Genomic DNA, 20,290 nt, shown 5'->3' with positions numbered 1-20,290 from the left:
GATCATCTCGTGTTGATGGTCAGATCTTTCAAAAGCACATCAAAGCAGATGAGCGACTGACTTTCAGTAGTGAAATTATGCAAGCACTGCATTTAATTCTGATAGAAATCTCAAGCGCAGTCAGCACACAGGAATCGCCTGTGAGATGAACACAGAGAAACTCAATGTTTACTGCGGCACAACAACCTAACACTCCTATACATATTCACTTAAACATCATGTTTCTCATGTGTTAAACTGATTTTATGTTGTTTATATGCCTCAGTTGTATGGTCATTTCAGATACTGAAGTGTTTCAGACACTACTTTACTTACGTCTGTGAAGTGAGTAAACTTTAGTGTTGTGATCTGTAAATAAACAGGTAGAGAGCAGGACATTGATGTGATCAGCAGCAGATTCTTCTCAACGTAATTAAACATTGAATAAAGCTTTAGGATTAACACTGAATGTGCTCAGCAGCTGGGTTAAAGCTTCAAGAGAAATGTGATTACCTGAAAAAACACAAAGAACCATCAGACTCTGTGTTTGTGCTTCTTACACACTTGGTGATTTATGCTTTAGAAACTTCTGAATGAGACATTATGTGACATACAAGGATGCTGGTCAATTTTCTCTAAATCAATCATTTTGATTTGATTTCAGATTGAAATTGAAATCACTGGCCTTCAGAAACAGAAGTTTTTCTTTTGCATGCAGTGCGAGTTTGTTTATGTCTGTTTGTGTGTTTGTTTATACAGTTTGTGTGCGTGTTTGTGTGTTTCTATCTTCAGTGTTTTAATGAAGTCCTCTGACAGCAGATAATAATGAGCAGGAGTTTTGAATATGTCACACTGAATTTCAGGTAAACAGCCACTGAGCTTTATTTTAGACCGAGTCCTTATCCATAATTTATCAAGAGTCTGTATCAGCGGTAACAGCTGCCTACTTCATTAATATTCATTGTGAGAATTTTTATGCTACATTATTTGGCCACTATCAATCATTCACAACATTTGGTGACTGTTTTCAAATGAACAACACATTCAGCAATGGGTTATTAAAAATAAGCCACATAAACTCATTGAGTTTTAGATGATAAAAGACTGACGTATATAAGACAGCAGGTTTATCACAGCAACAAATGATCAATGTTCAGTCTGTCCTTGATGTTCATGAAAGAATATTTTTCAAAAGTTAAGAGTTTTAATTCTCATCGCATCTTTTTTCTGTAAAAGTGAAGAAAACTGAAACTTCTTTCATCAGCACATTTTTAAGAATTCATTAAAGGTCTGTAAGCATCCATATTTGTCAAATAAATATTCAAGGAATAGTTGTGAATAATTGTAAAGTTTGTGAACCTGTTTGTGAACTGTAAAGTATTAAAGATAAAGTATAAGATTTTACATTGATTTCAATCTTTGACATGCTCTTACTCAGTCAATATTAAAGATATCAAGATTCTATTTTCACAGTACTTTACATTATGTAGGATGATTTTGGTATCTGTAGGTTCCTCGAATGGAAAAATGCAAAGTTTAAATCAGTAGAGAAGAAATTGCAGACACTTTTGTTTATCACAGATGAGCAGAGACAACATATCACAGCATACAACTAAGACTCAAATTCTCAAGGGTTTGTTCATTTCAGCTATAAATTGAAATGTGATAGACACTTGTCTCAATTATTTCAGACGTTTTTCATTGAAGTTCTGGTCTGTCTAATGAAGAGGTGACTATTAGCTCAACTCCACCGAGGATTTGAAGTTCATGTAGAAGAGGAGAGAAATCGACAGCAGACGAGCACATCGCTCAATAACACTAAGCCAATTAAAATCACTCTTCATTTAGGCTGTGATCTCTATTGATCTGCCTCTCAATTCTCATCCATCAGAGCCACTGGACTCACCTGAGGACTTTTGGGATTTCATCTGAAAGCACTCACCAGTACCAGACCCAGTTTATTTTTCTCAAGGTTGTTTGAAGTTGGTATAAAGTTGCATGCTGATGTTTAATATCCAATGTACTTCACTGACTTAGTTAAATTTGTTTAAGTTCAATAGTAACAATGCTTTTTGGGGAACATACAGTACCCCAGAATTGTTACCGTGTCATTTTCCTGTGGCTCCACCGTGTGATAGTCACATGACATGTGTGGCTCCTAGTGATGTAGTCCTCAAATCCGGTCTCGAGACAATTTTCTGCTTGGACTCGTCTCAGACTTGTTCCTTGACTCGGTCTCGGACCACAGTAGGAGGAGAAGGACTCATAATTTCAGACAGAGTCCTTGAGACCAATGCATTTGTTTATTTTCATATAAAAAAACACTCAATCCATAACAATAATAATAAAATGCAATGTTGACAGGCATTATTTGAAAATGACATCCCATGGTGCAATGCAAAGATACTGCCATCAGAGCCGTTTATGTATCTTTAGAAACATAGGCAGAAGATGATGCATGTGGAAGAGATTTTTTTAATGATAGTAAAAGCATAATCCATATTAAGACATTAAGACTGCTCCTCTAAACAATACCCAATCTAGCTTAGTCTGTAGGCCGAACTGTTGATTATTAACTGGGGTGATATTAAATCATGAATATGAAAACTGACATGTTTTTATGGTCTTGGACTTGACTCCTAAAGGAATCGGTCTTGACTCAGACTTGCTTCCTCAAAGACTCAGTCTTGATTCAGACTCGGCATAGGCGGTCTCGTCCCCATCACTATCGGCCCCTGCATGCAGATTGTGTGCTGTGTTGATTTGTTTAGCTGGCTATAAACACTTACAGTTAAACTAACTTTAACCAACCAGAAGCTCTGTTACTTTGTCATTTGATCTGAAAGAGAAAACTGATAATCGATGTTCATCAATGCACAGTGGGGGCCGGTGACTTCTCTTCTGGGGGCACCAATTCAAGTGTTCGGTGGGTCATGTGAACCCATGTGCATCATGTCAAAATATGTGCCTGCTGCACAAGTGTCACGAGGGTTTATGATAAAAGAGACTAACTTAACACTAAAATCTGATGACACATGAGTATCTGTGAAACATGAGCGTCTTTTATCATAAACAGTTTTGTCGCGTGTGCAGCAGGCACTTATTTTGACAAAACACGTGATGCATATGGTTCACATGACTCAACAAACACATATTTTGAAAGCACAAGCAGCACACATGACACTCCGAACACTTATTTTGAATTTGCGCCCTTCAGATGAGCAGTCATGAGCTGCCACTGCTAAAAACATATTTTGACAAGCTTCGCATTGTATGCCTTCGAAAAAAAATCACAAGCTCCCACTGTCAATGCATGGATCATGGAAAACGTTCCAGGTTTAGTAATTTAAATTCAACACAGGTGTCTCTGATATCAAACTTATGAAAAGATTATTGGGTGGTGAATTATCAGTGACTGTCATGAGAAATTACCCAGATGTTGACTTTAGAGCGTTTAAATCAGATTAATGCACACAGCACATCGATTTACAGCACTGCCTTCTTTTCTCTCAGCTTACAGTTTTTAATACTTTGCACCTGAACGTTAATGATCGTTTTTTGCCGACTCCAAGGTCTCAGACTGTCAGTATCTTTCCCTTCAGGAGAAAAAGCAAGGTTCTGCTTCAGTAGGTCTGATTATAATCTGACCTCATCTGGTTTGGTTAGCTGTATAAATTCACAGCCGCCGTGGGTTTGTCATTTTACAATTCTACAGATATCACACATTTGAACCGTAACCACTTCTGTTCACATTTAAGGTTGCTAAAATATCAAACCCTGTGAGTTTACTTATAATGAATTAATTTATGTCAAACAACGTGCAGGACCTGATCATTTATTACATGCAAACTAGAAGAGTGTGTCCAGATGTTAGACATATTTTGACATCACAGTTGCGTATGCACAGAGAGTAAAGTATTTTGTCTGTGGATGTGAATTGTGTGATTTGTTGGGGAGAGGTTGTGCTATTTCTTTTCTAAACCTAAAGACGTTTGCCGGATTATTATGTGTGCAAATAAATCACACAGAAGAAATACAACATTGTAGAGGCTTGGAAATGTTTTGACTCTCACAACTATACCAAAAAAGGCCAAATATTCATTCACGTTGCAACCATACAGTAAAAATATCCTGGAAACCATCTGCATTAGCCTTGCAACATGTGGGTGTTTTTTGGGAAAGCAGCGGCGTTTTGATTGATGTAAAAATGTCTAAATGTTGTTTGACATTTGCACACAGAAGTTCGCAATGCTCTACAGCGCTTGTGCGTCATTATTCATCTATTGATGGAGAGCAAACATTTAAACAATATACGAAAAGGTCATGACCACACCAAGTGACACCCTAAGCAGAAAATACACCCGTCATGTCATGAAACATTATTTGTCACCTAAAATAACTAAGACTGATTGTTAAGTTTTCACATTTTTTATTTGTGAAATGTTTTTGTGTAGACAAACATGTGCAGTACGGCATGAATAAATGATTGTTTCACACTGTGTCACACCATATGTGTAGTTTAGCTAAAAATACAGCAGATAGGGAAATTTTGTCTGTGGGTGACTATTGTACTGTATAATATATAAAAATAAATCAGTAATGATTGTTCTAGAGGTGATATAGAGCGTTAGATAGATTATTAATGATGATGATGATGTGACAGAGCTCAGAGCTCATGAAGATCTTCATATTACACATGGGTCTATATCTGGATCGCATACAGGAACAGCTGGTCAACTGTCAATGTGACAAAACCTGGTTAACTAACACAATTAACCTGAGTTTCGGGATTGTCTGAATATAGAGGCTTATTTAAATCTGTGGCCTGAAGATCACTTGATGGCTCATAGAAATGTTGGATTTAGTAAAACTTTATAATAAATTAATAATAAATCAAAATCATATATATGCTAATATCAGATGTGGATATTTAAATACGATTAGAATTATATATAAAGATAATATAAATGTAAACCAAACTGATACTTTTGTAACAATTTGAGGGTTCATTAATGTTTTTGTCTTATGCTTTATTTTATTTTTATTTTAACTTCAGTGATACAGGATTCATTAGCTTTTCATTTAAAGGTTGTGTGAACTACATTAACATGAACAAACAATGAACTAAATGAACTACTGCATTAGTGTTTACCAACATTAATAAATGCTATAAACATATTGTAAAATGTTACTGTAATTTAAAAATCATTTCCTTTTTTAATCTTTCGGTTTTTTTTTTCTTTTTTTGTTGCGTATCCCCTGGTTGTTTGTTCTGTAAATCATCTCTATGTGAAGCACTTTCAGTTTGTATGACATGTGCTGTTTAATTAAAATTGCCATTGTTTTTATTGAAGGATTTCAGTTTTTGCCAAATGTCTGAAAATCTTTAACCCGAAACAGGGTCAGGAGGAAATAATGGAATATTTAGCTTGAAGAGAGACAGTAAATTTCCCAGATGATTTCTTTTGTTTACTGAAGACATGCAGAGAAGATTCAGCCGTGGTTCTGACTCACCGGATCCATCCAGCAGAGATTTAACACACAGTCATGTCTACCCTTTACTCGCTGGAAACCTTGTGTTTATTATCATCATCTCTTATCTTCTTACAGAAGATCTTTGAACAGCTGATAATAACAACAAAGACTAAAGCAAGAAGTGAAAAAGTCACAACCTAAAAAAACACAAAAGACTTTATTTTGGTTATGCCACACAGCACTTCAATTTAAAATCAATGATTGCTGGCCACATATCTAACACAGTTTTGTATTACTTTGGATGAGACAGGGATTAAAAACAAACCAAGGCCACATGCTTTCACACCAAACATGTAGGCCTGTCAGGATTATCTCACAAAGATCATGACATACAAATTAGCCAACTTGTAAAATACCAACCCTATCTCACGGCGAATTCGTAATAATTCAAACGATTTAACCAAGTGGCTAAATCGTATGAAATCATACGAGCTGGCTCGTACGAAATCGTACGATTAGTTCATCGCATTTAACACAGCCCTGTGTTGCAGGGATTTCGTGCTAATTAATACGAATAGATTAAATCGTACTATACCATACGATTTTGTTCATCGCACTCAAGAAGCGTGACCCGTAGCCAGAAAAAAACTCTGGGTGTGCATCTGAAAATCTGCGTGTGTCACAGGCAAGATAAGCAGAAACGCTGGGGAATTCAGGTGCTGTAAATCCGGTGGACAGGACTCATCTCGTTATAGATCAAGATAATTTATAAAGATCTTTAAACGAAGGATTGGAGTATCAGATAGTTGACATGGTAAGCAAGTTAGTTAATATTTTAATTAAAAAAAGGAAAAACGAAATAAAACGAATAGAATACATTATTGTTGTTGCGGTGTGTCACGTGACAATCATGACCCGTCGCCATGGACACAAGGGGTCAGATAAAATATTTTTAACTTACGCGTGAAAGGGTTGATTTTAAATATATATATATTCTAAGTAAACAACAACAGCCCAAGTTTAGTACAAAAAAATATTGAAACTATAAATAAATATTCTGCATCAATTTTAGGTGTGCTACTGTGGGTGGCTCCCGCACACCCGTGGCTACGCCCCTGCCGTGACCCAAATCTCGTCCGCACATCATCGCGATATGTATCATCTGTTTACAAACGTCGCCACTCGGTGAGTATACTAAAAGTGTCTGTTTGTTCGATATTAAATTCATTATATGTTCTTTATTAATCCAGATCGGCTTCTAAATGTTATCTGAATTGTATTGGTCATCTATATTACATTCTTTCTTTTTGTTCAAAATAAGTTCCAACACATAATCAAGCAGTGGGTGATTGATTAGCGCGTGATTAAAAGCTAGTCACGTTATCCTCGATCATTTTATTATATTCATATTTTTGGAATTAACTACCAATGTACTACTACTGTGGTATTGTGTGTTTATAGTACACAAATCGTACCATGTTTTTACCGCAGTTAGTCTACTTCTACTGTGGTATTTTGTAGTGCAGTAACAGCAAACCTTATGCTTTTACCACAGTAGTTCAGCCTTTTTATACATAGTAAAAAAACAGTAACACCAACAACATGCTTTTAATACATTTGATGTACAAATCTGAAATCTTTAGACATTCAGATCTTTCTTTTTTTGGTCAGTTTTATTATATTGCCGTTTTATTTATTTATTTATCTTATTATATAGTCTTATGATAGTGGGCGGATCTTGGGGTTTGTTGTAAATAGTTATACACATACAATGTTTAGTAAATAAAGAATTAAAAAAATATCCAAAATTTGTAATTCACAATTTTTTTTGTCTTGCAGTTTCTTCACATACATCTCATGCTCCTCCATCTACACGCTCCACAACATTTAAACCAACGGCTCTTTTAAGAGCCATCACTTGCAAAAGCTCTCGTACTCGCTCTCCTACTCACTCACTCACTCTCCAACTCACTCACTCACTCACTCACTCACTCACTCACTCTCCAACTCACTCACTCACTCACTCTCCAACTCACACACTCCCTCACTCTCCAACTCACTCACTCACTCACTCACTCACTCACTCACTCACTCACTCACTCACTCTCCTATAGGGCTGTGCAAAAAATCGTCTGCAATTCTCATGCGTGTTTCATCAGTAAAGCCGGTTCCGTGATTAGAAGTAAATCGCCATCAGCTGCTTTCAGATGGAGCGGCATTTATTACACAGACCCGTAGTTCACAGAGAAGCTAGGCAAAATTGCATAGATTGTCGGAGTCGATTTTCCTCGATTTTAAACCCGGTTTTGCCTAGCTTCTCTGTGAACAACGAGTCTGTGTAGTAAATGCCGCTCCATCTGAAAGCAGCTGATGGCGATTTACTTCTAATCACGGAACCGGCTTTACTGATGAAACACGCATGAGAATCGCAGACGATTATTTAGCACAGCCCTACTCTCCTACGTATACACACACACTCACTCACTCACTCTCTCTCACTCTCCCCCCTCTCTCTGTTTGTCCCTCTTTCAATTTGTTTTGCCTATTTCTCTTTGCATTCTTTCTTTTCTTCAATATGGCATCTTCAGGTTTTGACCAGTTATGCCAGGAAGCTGCAACTATTTCAAAGCATCTTGACATGAAAGCTGACAATGCTGAACTTGGAGCAGCTACCAGAGAGGCTGAAGAAATTCTACAAATGTTCAATCCTCCACTGGTAAAGTTAATTATATTTCAGTTTTCTTATTCATTTGGTTAATTTTTTATTTACACTTAAGTTGCTTTAATAAATGTGTATTTTTATCTGTTCATAGATTTCCAAGTCCTTACTTTCAATCACTTTTAGCATTTTGTTTTAACATGTTTATTTCCAATTTTTTTCAGCTGAAAAAGATGACCAAACGAGCGATTTCCTGGACTCAACAGACACAGTGAACTTTGCACTGCATTTCAAAGGTAATATTGGTTATATAAAATATCCGTATATCCACATAAATGGACTCAGGTCTGTAATAGTGCCTATATACATAATATAGTTTTATAAAATTGATTGTTGTCTGTTGTTACATCTGTAGCCAGCTCCTCAGCCGCAACACCGAGAACCAGAGTTGAGGTCAATGTACTGCTGAGAAAAGTGCAAGATCTGTTTAACCAAAATTATAGTAAGCATATGTTCAAACACTTTTTAAGTCTTGATAACCTAATATACCTTCATGATTTCATGGCATTATTATCAAATCAATAACTTATTTGTGTCCATCAACCATAAGATTATGACACATTACCGACTGTTTACAGCCTGTACACTGGCTCTTAACAGGATAGGAGAGTCACAATTGTCCGACTGTGTTACAATGTGTAACATGTACATGCATGTGTTTGCCCGTGTCTTTCAGAGGATGCCGGAGGTACTGGAAGGCTCCCCTGGTAAATCAAGGCATGACAGTTAAAGTTGCAGGACTGCCCAACAGCCTTACTTTCAAAAAGCCATCCTATTGTGGAAGGAAGCAGTTGGAGGCCATTTTGCAAGCGGCTGAGGAGATTTCATTTGAAATCAGTAAGTGAGATTAACAGTGGTTTTGTTTCTCCACCTGTGTTTCGGCAGATCACTTGGCTCTATGCAAAGTGGGAAAAATAAGTTAACTTAACAATAATACGGGCCTACATGTGAGTCTTTGTATAGTGCAGCACTGGTTGGGTTAAGTTTTGACTCATAACGAGTAAATATTGAAAAGAACAAATGCTGGATTGTTGTTATGCAACCATGGGGTATAATAACCCAGCAGTTGGGTTAAAACAACCCAGCATTGGGTCAATATTAACCCAGTAGTGTGTTCTGTCCAATATTTACACAACATTTTTGAGCCCAGCCATTTTTAGAGTGCTGGCCACTGTATTTCTCCATGTCTCCTCACCCCAACCAGTCGAGGCAAATGGCTGCCCATTCTGAACCATGGTTCTGCTCGAGGTTGCTGCATATTAAAAGGAAGTTGCCATTGCACTCTCAGAAAAAAAGTATAAAAGTTGTACCTTTTTGTCACTGGTACACTACCTTTTGAAAAGGTCCTAAAATGTACCAGTTAGGTACAGATATGTACCTATGAGGTACCAGCATGTAGCTTGGCGGGACCAATGTATACCTTTTAGGTACAAAAGTGTACTTTTTGAAAAGGTACTGCCCCAATGTCAACTTTTGTATCTTCATGTACCTTTTTTCTGAGAGTTTGTAGCCTAATAATATAAAGAGTACAGTATGGTCTAGACCTACTCTGTTTGAAAAGTGCTGTGAGGTCACTTTGTTATGAATTGGCACTTTAAAAATTAAATGTAATTCAATTGAAACAGATTCAGGTTATAGATTCTGTATGTATCTATGACAGTTTGTAAGGGATGTAACACTATTTCTCAGTTGCAGTTTCCTCATTACAGTGGACACATTTTCTAAAAAGGCACCTCTCCAGAATATCCTATAGCTGTTTAGTTGAATTTGACTAGTGATTGTGATGGCCCTTGGCAACAGTTGAATTTTATCTATAAAATTATATTTCTCCATTAATACTGCTCTGTGATGCAGAAAGACCAGTTATTTGTTATGCTTCTAAGTGTTTCTTTTTTTCCCTATACATAATTAGATGCAGCACAATGCAACTCCACTGACAAAGCAGAAGGAATGTCAGAGGCAATGGACGCAGAAGGTACGCTGAGATGTTTTTATTTTATCTTTAAATAAATATATAACATTAAACTTAAGAAGCATAAGGGGACATTTAACATCTTTTATAGACCATTTTGCAAGATGTAAACAACACTGGTCCAGAAGCACTTCCTGTATCAGTTTTTTAACACAACATAAACGTTGGGATAAAATACAACCAACAGGACATATAAAACTTAATCAAAAAGTTAAAGAAACATTTTTAAGATGTTTTCTTTATGTGTGAAATAAAGAAAACAGTTACAAACTGAAACAGGAAGTGTTTCTGGACCAGTGTTGTTTACATCTTGCAAAATGGTCTATATGGTTGGTATTCTGATAATTTTACACTTTGAATTGGATGTTGATATTTAGATGCAAACAATGAATAGTACTGTATCTGTATTTAACCTACAATTTACTAATTAACTATTGACAGTATAAATGTTGACACATTGCATTATGAATTTGTAATTTAGATTCAAATGTTGTATTAAGAAAGTTGTTATTATGTTTTATGTTCTTTAGGTACAGAGCTGGAAGAAAAGTCCTCAGAAACAGCCACTACTGTAGCTATCGTGATGACTGCAGATTAAGGTAGCTTTTCAAATTGTGCTGATTTTTATGTCCCATTGTGAATAATAAGCTCTTCCTCATAGTAGACCAGGGCAAGTAGACCTGGTTTGGAGGCAGCAACATGTATAAAAACAGGTAGTTTCAACAGATTACAATACTTTAACAAGAACAGATATTGGAACAGAACCATAGACCAAAACATTTTAAAAGGGAAACAATCCACTACACAGTGACACATTGTGACAAATCAGCCTCCAAATTTTTCATTTAGGATCTAACAGCATTAAACTAGATTCACTTTGTAAGTCTTTCAAGGGGCAGTTTCCAGGCAGAACGTGCAGAATACATAAACAGAGTTCTGTACATACATTTGGGACCTAATGTATAAAAACATCTTAAAGGGTGTTGTCCAGGACATTGTCTTAAATTACAAACAGAGATAGAAGGTGAACACACCAACAATTGCTTTTAAAATGATGTTCCCTATGAATGGCTAGAACAGGCCAACCTACGACTGTATGAGGTATGGCATTACAGTTAGTTATGCTAAAGTGGTGGTGAGATTTTTTTGAAATGATGATTCTTCTGAATCATGTTTGATTTACATACATTTCTGAAATGGAAAACCCAGAGTTTTCCTTGTTTCCGCTTTCTAAAATGTGCCCCAGGAATTCTTCTTTGTTGACCTGCTTGTATCTTATGATTGAGCGTCAGCAATACCCACATTTTAATTTGGCAATAGTTACAAATGAATAAACTGCCTTTGAAATGTTACTTAAAATATGCTCATGAGTATTAATTCAACTAACTGGCTTGACTTAAATATATTTGTTTTGATAGATGGAGGCCATTTGTGCTGTAACTGCCACGTCCTTTCGATGACAGGAAGAAGAATGCTTCAGAGAAGTGGCGTTCATGGTCACAGTGCACAGTGTGCCAATCATGTTCACACACTGCATGTCAAGACACCATGCAAACAGCCTGTAGCACTGCATCAGTGATAGGAAACATGCTAGTTACACAAGATGTTTTATGTTTTAACTTTGAGTTGTTTTTACTTTGTTCATGACCCCATCCCTACAAACACACACACACACATTTTTTTTATTTTTATGTATTAGGTGCCATTTAATCTTTTTCATGCAAATGTATTGTAATGATTACACTTATAAGAATAAAACAGATTTTTAATTCAATCTAATTTGTATTTATTGTTGTCATTTGTTGGCACCATAAGTGTGGTCCCTTTACCTGGGACATGTGGGGACCAATTAATATCTATTGTACTGAATTTAGGCCACAGGTTGTAAATGATAAGTAGCCTGATGTTTTTAATCTTTTATCAATGGTTCAGTATGGTTGGGTGTTGGCAAGGACCTCACCATACTTTTCAATACAGTGAGTCAAAGTTCGATTTCATGTTATGATTAAATAGTTTACATAACTTTCACTTCTTTTTCGCAGTCTTGCTGTCTCTGAGGGGCATTTGGCAAATTGGATATCGAAAAGTTGGTTTATGTCAGAGCAGTAGTGATACTCGTGGATACTTTGATATACAACTGAACAGTACAATTTAAACAACTTTAAATATAATGATGAGGATGATGATGTTATGTGTATCTGCTTTATCAAAGTGATTTTCCTCCATCATACAGATGAAGTTGAAGCAAATCTCTATGACCACTTTTAATGTTATGAATGAACCATCATGACAGAAATATATATTTATATATGAATTGAAAGTAATACAAAAAATTGAGACCAACAACAAAGAGTTAAAAAACCAGCTATGCTCAGTTGTAAGGAATTTTTTGGAATGATTAAGTAATTTCACATTTTGTGTTAAAATTAAAGTGACAACACAAGTAACAAAATGTGGTGTTCCTATAATAAAACTGATTGTGTTGTTTTAACACATCTGTTTTTAAAGTGTATTTATTACTCTGCAGTATGCTGTAGCATTCATTAACAAAGTTTTAAATAATATATACTGTATACTACACTTTACTATAGTATGGGTATTTACTATAAATTACTTTAGTACTTTTATGTGGGCAGAATTTTTATGACTGGACTGACACACCTGATCCACATACATTCATGGTATAGTTTGCATACTGCTCATGCCTGTCTTTCTGCTTAGAAAGAAGGAACATGAAGCAATACATAGGCTTCCTATACTGTACACATAGCTGAAGCATTCAGTTTCTCAAAGTGACAGGTTTGGATGGAGGGGAATGGTACTCTAATGGATAAACTAAATAGGCCTGTTTACAATTTTTAGTTGAGCTGAAAAGAAAACATTTAAACAAAAATAAATAGGCTACAAAAGATGCAAGAGAGCAAACATTATGTACATTATGTAGCAAACATTGTGTATAATGTTTGCTAATTTGGGTTTTGACAACCAATAGGCCTAATAATCATACTAGCCTACAATCGGAGACAACTACCCATCAGACTATGGTCTTATTTATTAATGGTATGTTTTTAATTATCAAAGCAGCATTAACATAAATAGATAGTCTATGCATATAAGCCCAAACAGAAACGCACAGTTTGTGTGTGTGGCCAAGGTATTCATCAAGGTGTGGGGTCTGTTTACAAAGCCAGAAACAAACAAACAGCTTTATTTTATCTAACCCTAACCTTATTGAGCCTTCAAATTGCTCTCTGAAACTACACCTGAGATGGCTTGTGTGCTTGAAATGAGAACATGAAAAGTTTGTTGTAGAGCTAAGCCAAATAGATCGTTAGAAAGGTCTTGACCTGCAGAATAACATATGTCAGTATGAAGAATCTACATGGCACCTGCTTTGAAATACGGCCCTTTAAAACATCACCTTGGTGCATTTTTGAATGCTTATAATTAGGCAACAAAAGGGGCTATAGACATGGGACAAACTCTTAATGAGAGCTCTTGACCTCAGTTATAATGTCAATATAGTCAACAACTTGGGACTCTATCAAATATGGTTAAAATTTATTTAAACCTATTTAACAATTAAATATTTAAAATCTGATTGCATAAGTGTGTTAACAATCCCCCTAAACACCTTACTGTACTCTCAACTCACTATTTACAACCTCCAATTATAAGAAAAACACAAATGTTTTTAAAAAACTACAATTCCCTACATGTGTGCAATGCAGCTTGATACAAATCAGCACTAAAATTGTAGTTTTTCTGGTTTGCAAAGTAGGGCTGTAAAAACATATATCTACTGAATATATAAACACCTAGTTCAGGCAAACTATTAATTAGGCTGCATCTAGATGATCTACGTTAAGAAAATGTAAAAAAGTTGTTTTTTAAAGATATTTTAGCAGAAACCGTGTTTTTTGCTAGATGGGATACAGCTACGCGATTTAGGGTTAAGTTTGGGGTAGAATTCGGATGTAAACAGCGAATCTGTCTAGATGTGATACAACTTGTCTTAAATCGCGTGAAATGTTTGGTTTAGGGTTAGGTTTTGGGGATAGGATTAGGATAATAACAGCGCTCATCCGCGAGAGTTTGCTGTTGCTGTATCCCCTCTAGCCACAACGCCGAAACAGCAGAACACGCAAACCCCGCCTTCAACACAATGCACTTCTGTAACCTTCTGCTACCAAAAAACTCATTTCTCAGATCGAAATAGAAATTGTACAAAATTATTTTATTGTTGAGTTATCAAGTTTTTGTTTTGTATGTCATTTAATTTTGAATGTCATTTAAAAAGAAAACACGTCATGCAAGCTACGTGGTTTCAGTGATAGCAGCCTCATAGCAACCACCATAGCAACGAACTATATAATACTAAATATAATGGGAAGAAAAAAGTATTAATCCACATCAACTTAGTTCGGGAGAATTTCAAGCCAATATAATGGTTATGCAAGAACCTACTGTATGTGGCAGTCTGTCTTGTGGATTATGACTGTAAAATCATTGTATAAGTCATTTACTAAGTTCATCACTATTCATTCACCTTCTAAAGTGTGCTGTGACAATAGCTGAAATCATGACTATAACTCATTCTGGAAAACATTTTATTTTTTACAAACTTTAACAGTATTTGTTTCAAAGGATTCAAGATTCAATACTTTGTCATTTCAACTTAGCTCACAAAAACAAAACACCTTACACACATTGACCACATTTGTACATTACAGTAAATAAGTAACATCACAATGGTAAACACACAATTTTGTCCTCACACAGACTAGTGTGAATATGTGTGCTTAAAAACAGTACCTACGTTTTAAAATAAATCAGACCTAGTAAAACATCATGTTTGCACAAGTAAGGCGAACATTATATTAAACCACCATAAAGGTTTCTATGATATGCTCCAACATATACTATACATTTTACATCATTCTTTTTACAGAATACAATATCAGACTAGAAATTAAAAAAATATGTAGTGCTAGTTATCATATTTATCCACATTGTCATCATTATCACTCTTATCATTGTATACCAGTGTCTGTATGCTTGGCATGGGGAGGGCCTGACACAAGTGGGGGTTGTCTGCAGGAACAAAGTCTGATACATGTGGGTGAAACATCATAATGGCTTGATGTAGTTTTCTTTCCAGCTGTTGGATGCGTTGAATGAGAGCAGCTTTTGCATGAGTCTTCATATGTAAGGCATCAATCCCTCGCTTTTTTAGACTCCGCGAAACATCATCTTCTTCAATCTAGAAGACAAAAGAAAACAAAATGCTATGTTATGTTACCAGGTGGTTTCTAATATGATTTGCAGGTAGTTAGTTTGTCAGATGGTTACTAGAGTGACTGCTGTGTGGTTACTAGGGTAAAGTAATTATACTTACAGTGTCATCAAAGCAGAAGTAGACATGCCAAGATGGATCACATGATTCCTGAAAATCAATTGTCGCTACCTGCTTGGAGAGTCTAATGAAAATGTCCTGCCCATCTGAAGCAAAGCTAGGAAACAAGCATGCAGAAAAATAAATGTATTAGTTTGTATTATAGTCCTTTTTAAGTTCAAACCTAATGTCATATTGTATCTACTTTTCCACTTATAAGTAGATATACCTGGATATATTCTTCTCAGGTGGAGGAGGACTGCTCTCTCTCCCTTGATTCAGTTCTAGCCACATCTTTAAGGGTAGACTGGAAGTTTGAATCAGACTCTTGCCATCTTCTCCCAATACGGTATTTTTTCTCAATGTTCAGCACAGTCCTCAATTCTAATATCTACACATTACAAAAAGTACAGCACAAAAGTTCAGTTGCTAGCAAGCAGAAAGCATTACCGTGGTACACCTGACCAAACATATGTTACAAGTAAGGCCTTGGTGGTAATAGATTACTAATTACACCACATGAAGATTTGCAATAATGCTGCAATATTTTAATTTATAACCACTGGTGACAGTTTCCTTCAAAACTATGCCATTACTATAATCACACGTTGAAGCACATCAGCAAGGCACTTAAAGGAAAACACCACTGTTTTTCAATAATTTACTACAGGGCTATTCAGATCTTACCCTGGAGGGCCAGAGCACTGCATAGTTAAGCTCCAACCCTGATCAAACACACCTGAGCAAGCTAATCAAGGTCTTCATGATCACTAGAAAATCACAGGTGGTTAATGGTACATAAACTCAGTAGTGCTCCAGCACTCCAGTGTACAATTTGAATAGCCCTGTTTAACTATGTTCTTACCTCAACTTATACAAATTAATACATACCGATCTTTTTTCAATGCATGCACTTTTAATCTTTGTACAGCGCCTTGTGAATGTATTAGCGTTTAGCCTAGCCCCATTCATTCATATGGCTCCAGGGATGAATTTAAAAGCCACCAAACACTTCCAGGTATTTAGACGAGTAAGTATGGTGGCACAAAATAAAACTTTTGTTTGGAGCCATAGGAATTAATGGGGCTAGGCTAAATGCCAACACATTCACAAAGTGCTTAACAAAGACTAAAAGTGCATTCATTGAATAAAGATAGGTATGTATTAATTCATCTAAGTTGAGCTAAGAACATAGTAAAATATTGAAAAACGGTGGTGTTTTCCTTTAAAGACGTCTGTAATTACCATAGTCTTACATTAAAACATTAAACTCTTACTTGAACTTGTAGAACTGAATCAGTCTGATGATGTAGTCCCTTTTCCATCTATAGACAGAGTCTCTGAAGAAAAGACGACATCACTACCATGCTAATAAAGTAATTAATTTCATGTTACTTATAATAAAGTAATTTATTTCATGTTACTTCTATTTCTTTGTTAATAGTATTCATGACATTCTTACAGTATTTAAGACTTTAACTTCAGTTCCTTACTTATTGGTTTCAGTTGGGCTAGCTTTTTTCCATCTCTCCATGTCTCCTTCAGAAATCAACACTATACAACAACAATAACAGAAAACAAGACACACATCAATCCTAAATACTCTTGTGCAAATTGCACTTATAAATGGAATGTAATATTCTCCCATCTACAACTAATTGTTACCTGCTTCTTATGTGCATTGTTTACCTGGTGCCTCTCTGATGACAGATGAGATATCTTCTTGAGCAATATTTTCTCTGCTTTGTCTACTCTTTGCAGGAGCTGCACCTCTGAAAAGACAGTTTAATCTACTTATAGTATGCTTACCATTTTGTGTGTGATCGACTTCACTCCAGAAAATATAAAATGTATAAACAGTGAACCACCAGCACAGAATTTTGAAAGGTTATACAGCAGTAGACACACCTAGGTCAGTTGATTTCCTCCGTCCATAATGCAAAAGGGCATCAGTCAGTAGGTCAAGGCGATGAGATGGAGTCATCTCCTTTGTGACTCTGGCAAATCTTTGGAGGAAAGACCACAGCCTTTCCATTCCTTCCCCGTCTGTGAGCCAAAACCCATCAATACATCTGGTACTGTACTTGATCTATGATTAAAGCAAAGTGGTAAAATATCACATACTGTACACAAAGCATGACCCTACTGCTTATAGTGATCTTATGGTATTTTATCTTCTAATTTGTAAAAATAGCAAAGCTGTTCTTTTTATTACTTTATATTAATGTTATTATTATACAAATTAGTTAATCTGCATAAAAAGAAACAAAGGAAACCAATTTGGTTATAACAATCCTCTGCTTATAGTGATTAGTTTGACCCAGACAGATTTGAGATAAACGGTTTCCACTGGATTGTCTTACACATTGCATCTCTGAAACAAGTTTAGACAAACGTCAGGTTGGAAAAATGTTAGATTAAAGATTATTTTTAGGCATTTCTGGCTAATTTCAGCTTTGCAGAGCATAGACAGGACAAATTGAGGCCAAACAGGGAGTGAATGATGTGTGTTATACAGGTATGTCCTGATATCCCTATAAAGTCCTTGAATAACCTGGCAGGGCAATTTGTGCCCATAAACATGAAATGCTGGTAAGTCTAAGGAGATGTTGTGTGGTATGCCCTCCCCTGATTTCTGATTGAACACAGTATGACATAATTTTGAGTTAAAGGTCTTTTCTCAAAACAATAATTCAGTTTTACACACAAAAAGGGGTACTTACCTGCAAATGTAAGGCAACAACACAGGCAATGTCTAAGACTACTCGCAGGTGTATGTTCTTGTCCTCACATCTTTGAAGTAGTGCATCAGTGACATACAGGGGATAGGCAAATCTATTTTAACACAAAAATGTGAATGATAAAACACTTTATACTGAGGAAAAGTGAAAAATAATTATACAATCTCCAGCATCACATTCAATACCTAAATACTCAATAAGGGCACTCAGAATAATTCTAAACATTTTTCATGTTTTCTTGTATAAGTGAATATTATAAAATTGCTGAAAAGTTTCACAATTATATTTGGTGACTAAAAATTTTAATAAAATATGGCTTATGTTAGGGTCATGCTATTTTAGGCATTTTATGAATAGCTAGAATCAAACAGGGGAATTATCATTCATATATATAAACATAAATGTTGTAGATTTACCATGTTAATAACTGTGGAAATGCATCATCACAGTCTGTGAAAAAAGACCATTATAATTCAAAGAGCTTTTCAATTGGTAAATGCATGTGTACAAATAAATACCTCTTACAACAGCCTCATAAAGTTTCTGCATGACTGGTACTGAGTGATGCCTCTGAACGTTGACGTTTTTAACAAAAACTTTTGTGGAGCGATGCTGGCCTCTCTGCGTTGTAATAGAGCATTGGAGAGAAGTCCAGTAATTCCATCTTACGAAGCTGAGAAGAGAGAACAAAATGTTTTAAACAAGAGTACACAGTCAAATGAAAAACTATGCTCTTATCCACTATCTACTTAAATAAATATTAGTTTTTTGTTTACTGAACTGAATTGTAGTTGTAATAATTATAATAAATAAATAAAAATATATTTTATAAATGAAACTTACAAGCAAGTCCACACAGATCATAATTTTGTTAGAATTGGCATGTTTTTTTATTTGGCTGCCCACTGATCATCAAAATTTACTTTTGGGGCTTTCAAGTTTTTCTTTTGTATAATCTTTACTCCACAGTATTTGCAGGTTTTGAAGGCACCGCCAATTTCTTTGTAACAAGCACTACACTGGCGTGTTCTGGATCCAGGTACCTTGTGTGTGTCAGTGTGTGAGTGAGTGAGTGAGTTGGAGAGTGAGTGAGTGGGATATATTTTTTAAATTCTTTATTTACTAAACATTGTATGTGTATAACTATTTACAACAAACCCCAAGATCCGCCCACTATCATAAGACTATATAATAAGATAAATAAATAAATAAAACGGCAATATAATAAAACTGACCAAAAAAAGAAAGATCTGAATGTCTAAAGATTTCAGATTTGTACATCAAATGTATTAAAAGCATGTTGTTGGTGTTACTGTTTTTTTACTATGTATAAAAAGGCTGAACTACTGTGGTAAAAGCATAAGGTTTGCTGTTACTGCACTACAAAATACCACAGTAGAAGTAGACTAACTGCGGTAAAAACATGGTACGATTTGTGTACTATAAACACACAATACCACAGTAGTAGTACATTGGTAGTTAATTCCAAAAATATGAATATAATAAAATGATCGAGGATAACGTGACTAGCTTTTAATCACGCGCTAATCAATCACCCACTGCTTGATTATGTGTTGGAACTTATTTTGAACAAAAAGAAAGAATGTAATATAGATGACCAATACAATTCAGATAACATTTAGAAGCCGATCTGGATTAATAAAGAACATATAATGAATTTAATATCGAACAAACAGACACTTTTAGTATACTCACCGAGTGGCGACGTTTGTAAACAGATGATACATATCGCGATGATGTGCGGACGAGATTTGGGTCACGGCAGGGGCGTAGCCACGGGTGTGCGGGAGCCACCCACAGTAGCACACCTAAAATTGATGCAGAATATTTATTTATAGTTTCAATATTTTTTTGTACTAAACTTGGGCTGTTGTTGTTTACTTAGAATATATATATATTTAAAATCAACCCTTTCACGCGTAAGTTAAAAATATTTTATCTGACCCCTTGTGTCCATGGCGACGGGTCATGATTGTCACGTGACACAC

The sequence above is a fragment of the Paramisgurnus dabryanus genome, chromosome 17, assembly GCF_030506205.2.
Source record: "Paramisgurnus dabryanus chromosome 17, PD_genome_1.1, whole genome shotgun sequence".
Lineage (NCBI taxonomy): Eukaryota > Metazoa > Chordata > Actinopteri > Cypriniformes > Cobitidae > Paramisgurnus > Paramisgurnus dabryanus.
The sequence above is the reverse complement of the archived record's forward strand: the minus strand, read 5'-3'. Positions refer to the sequence as shown.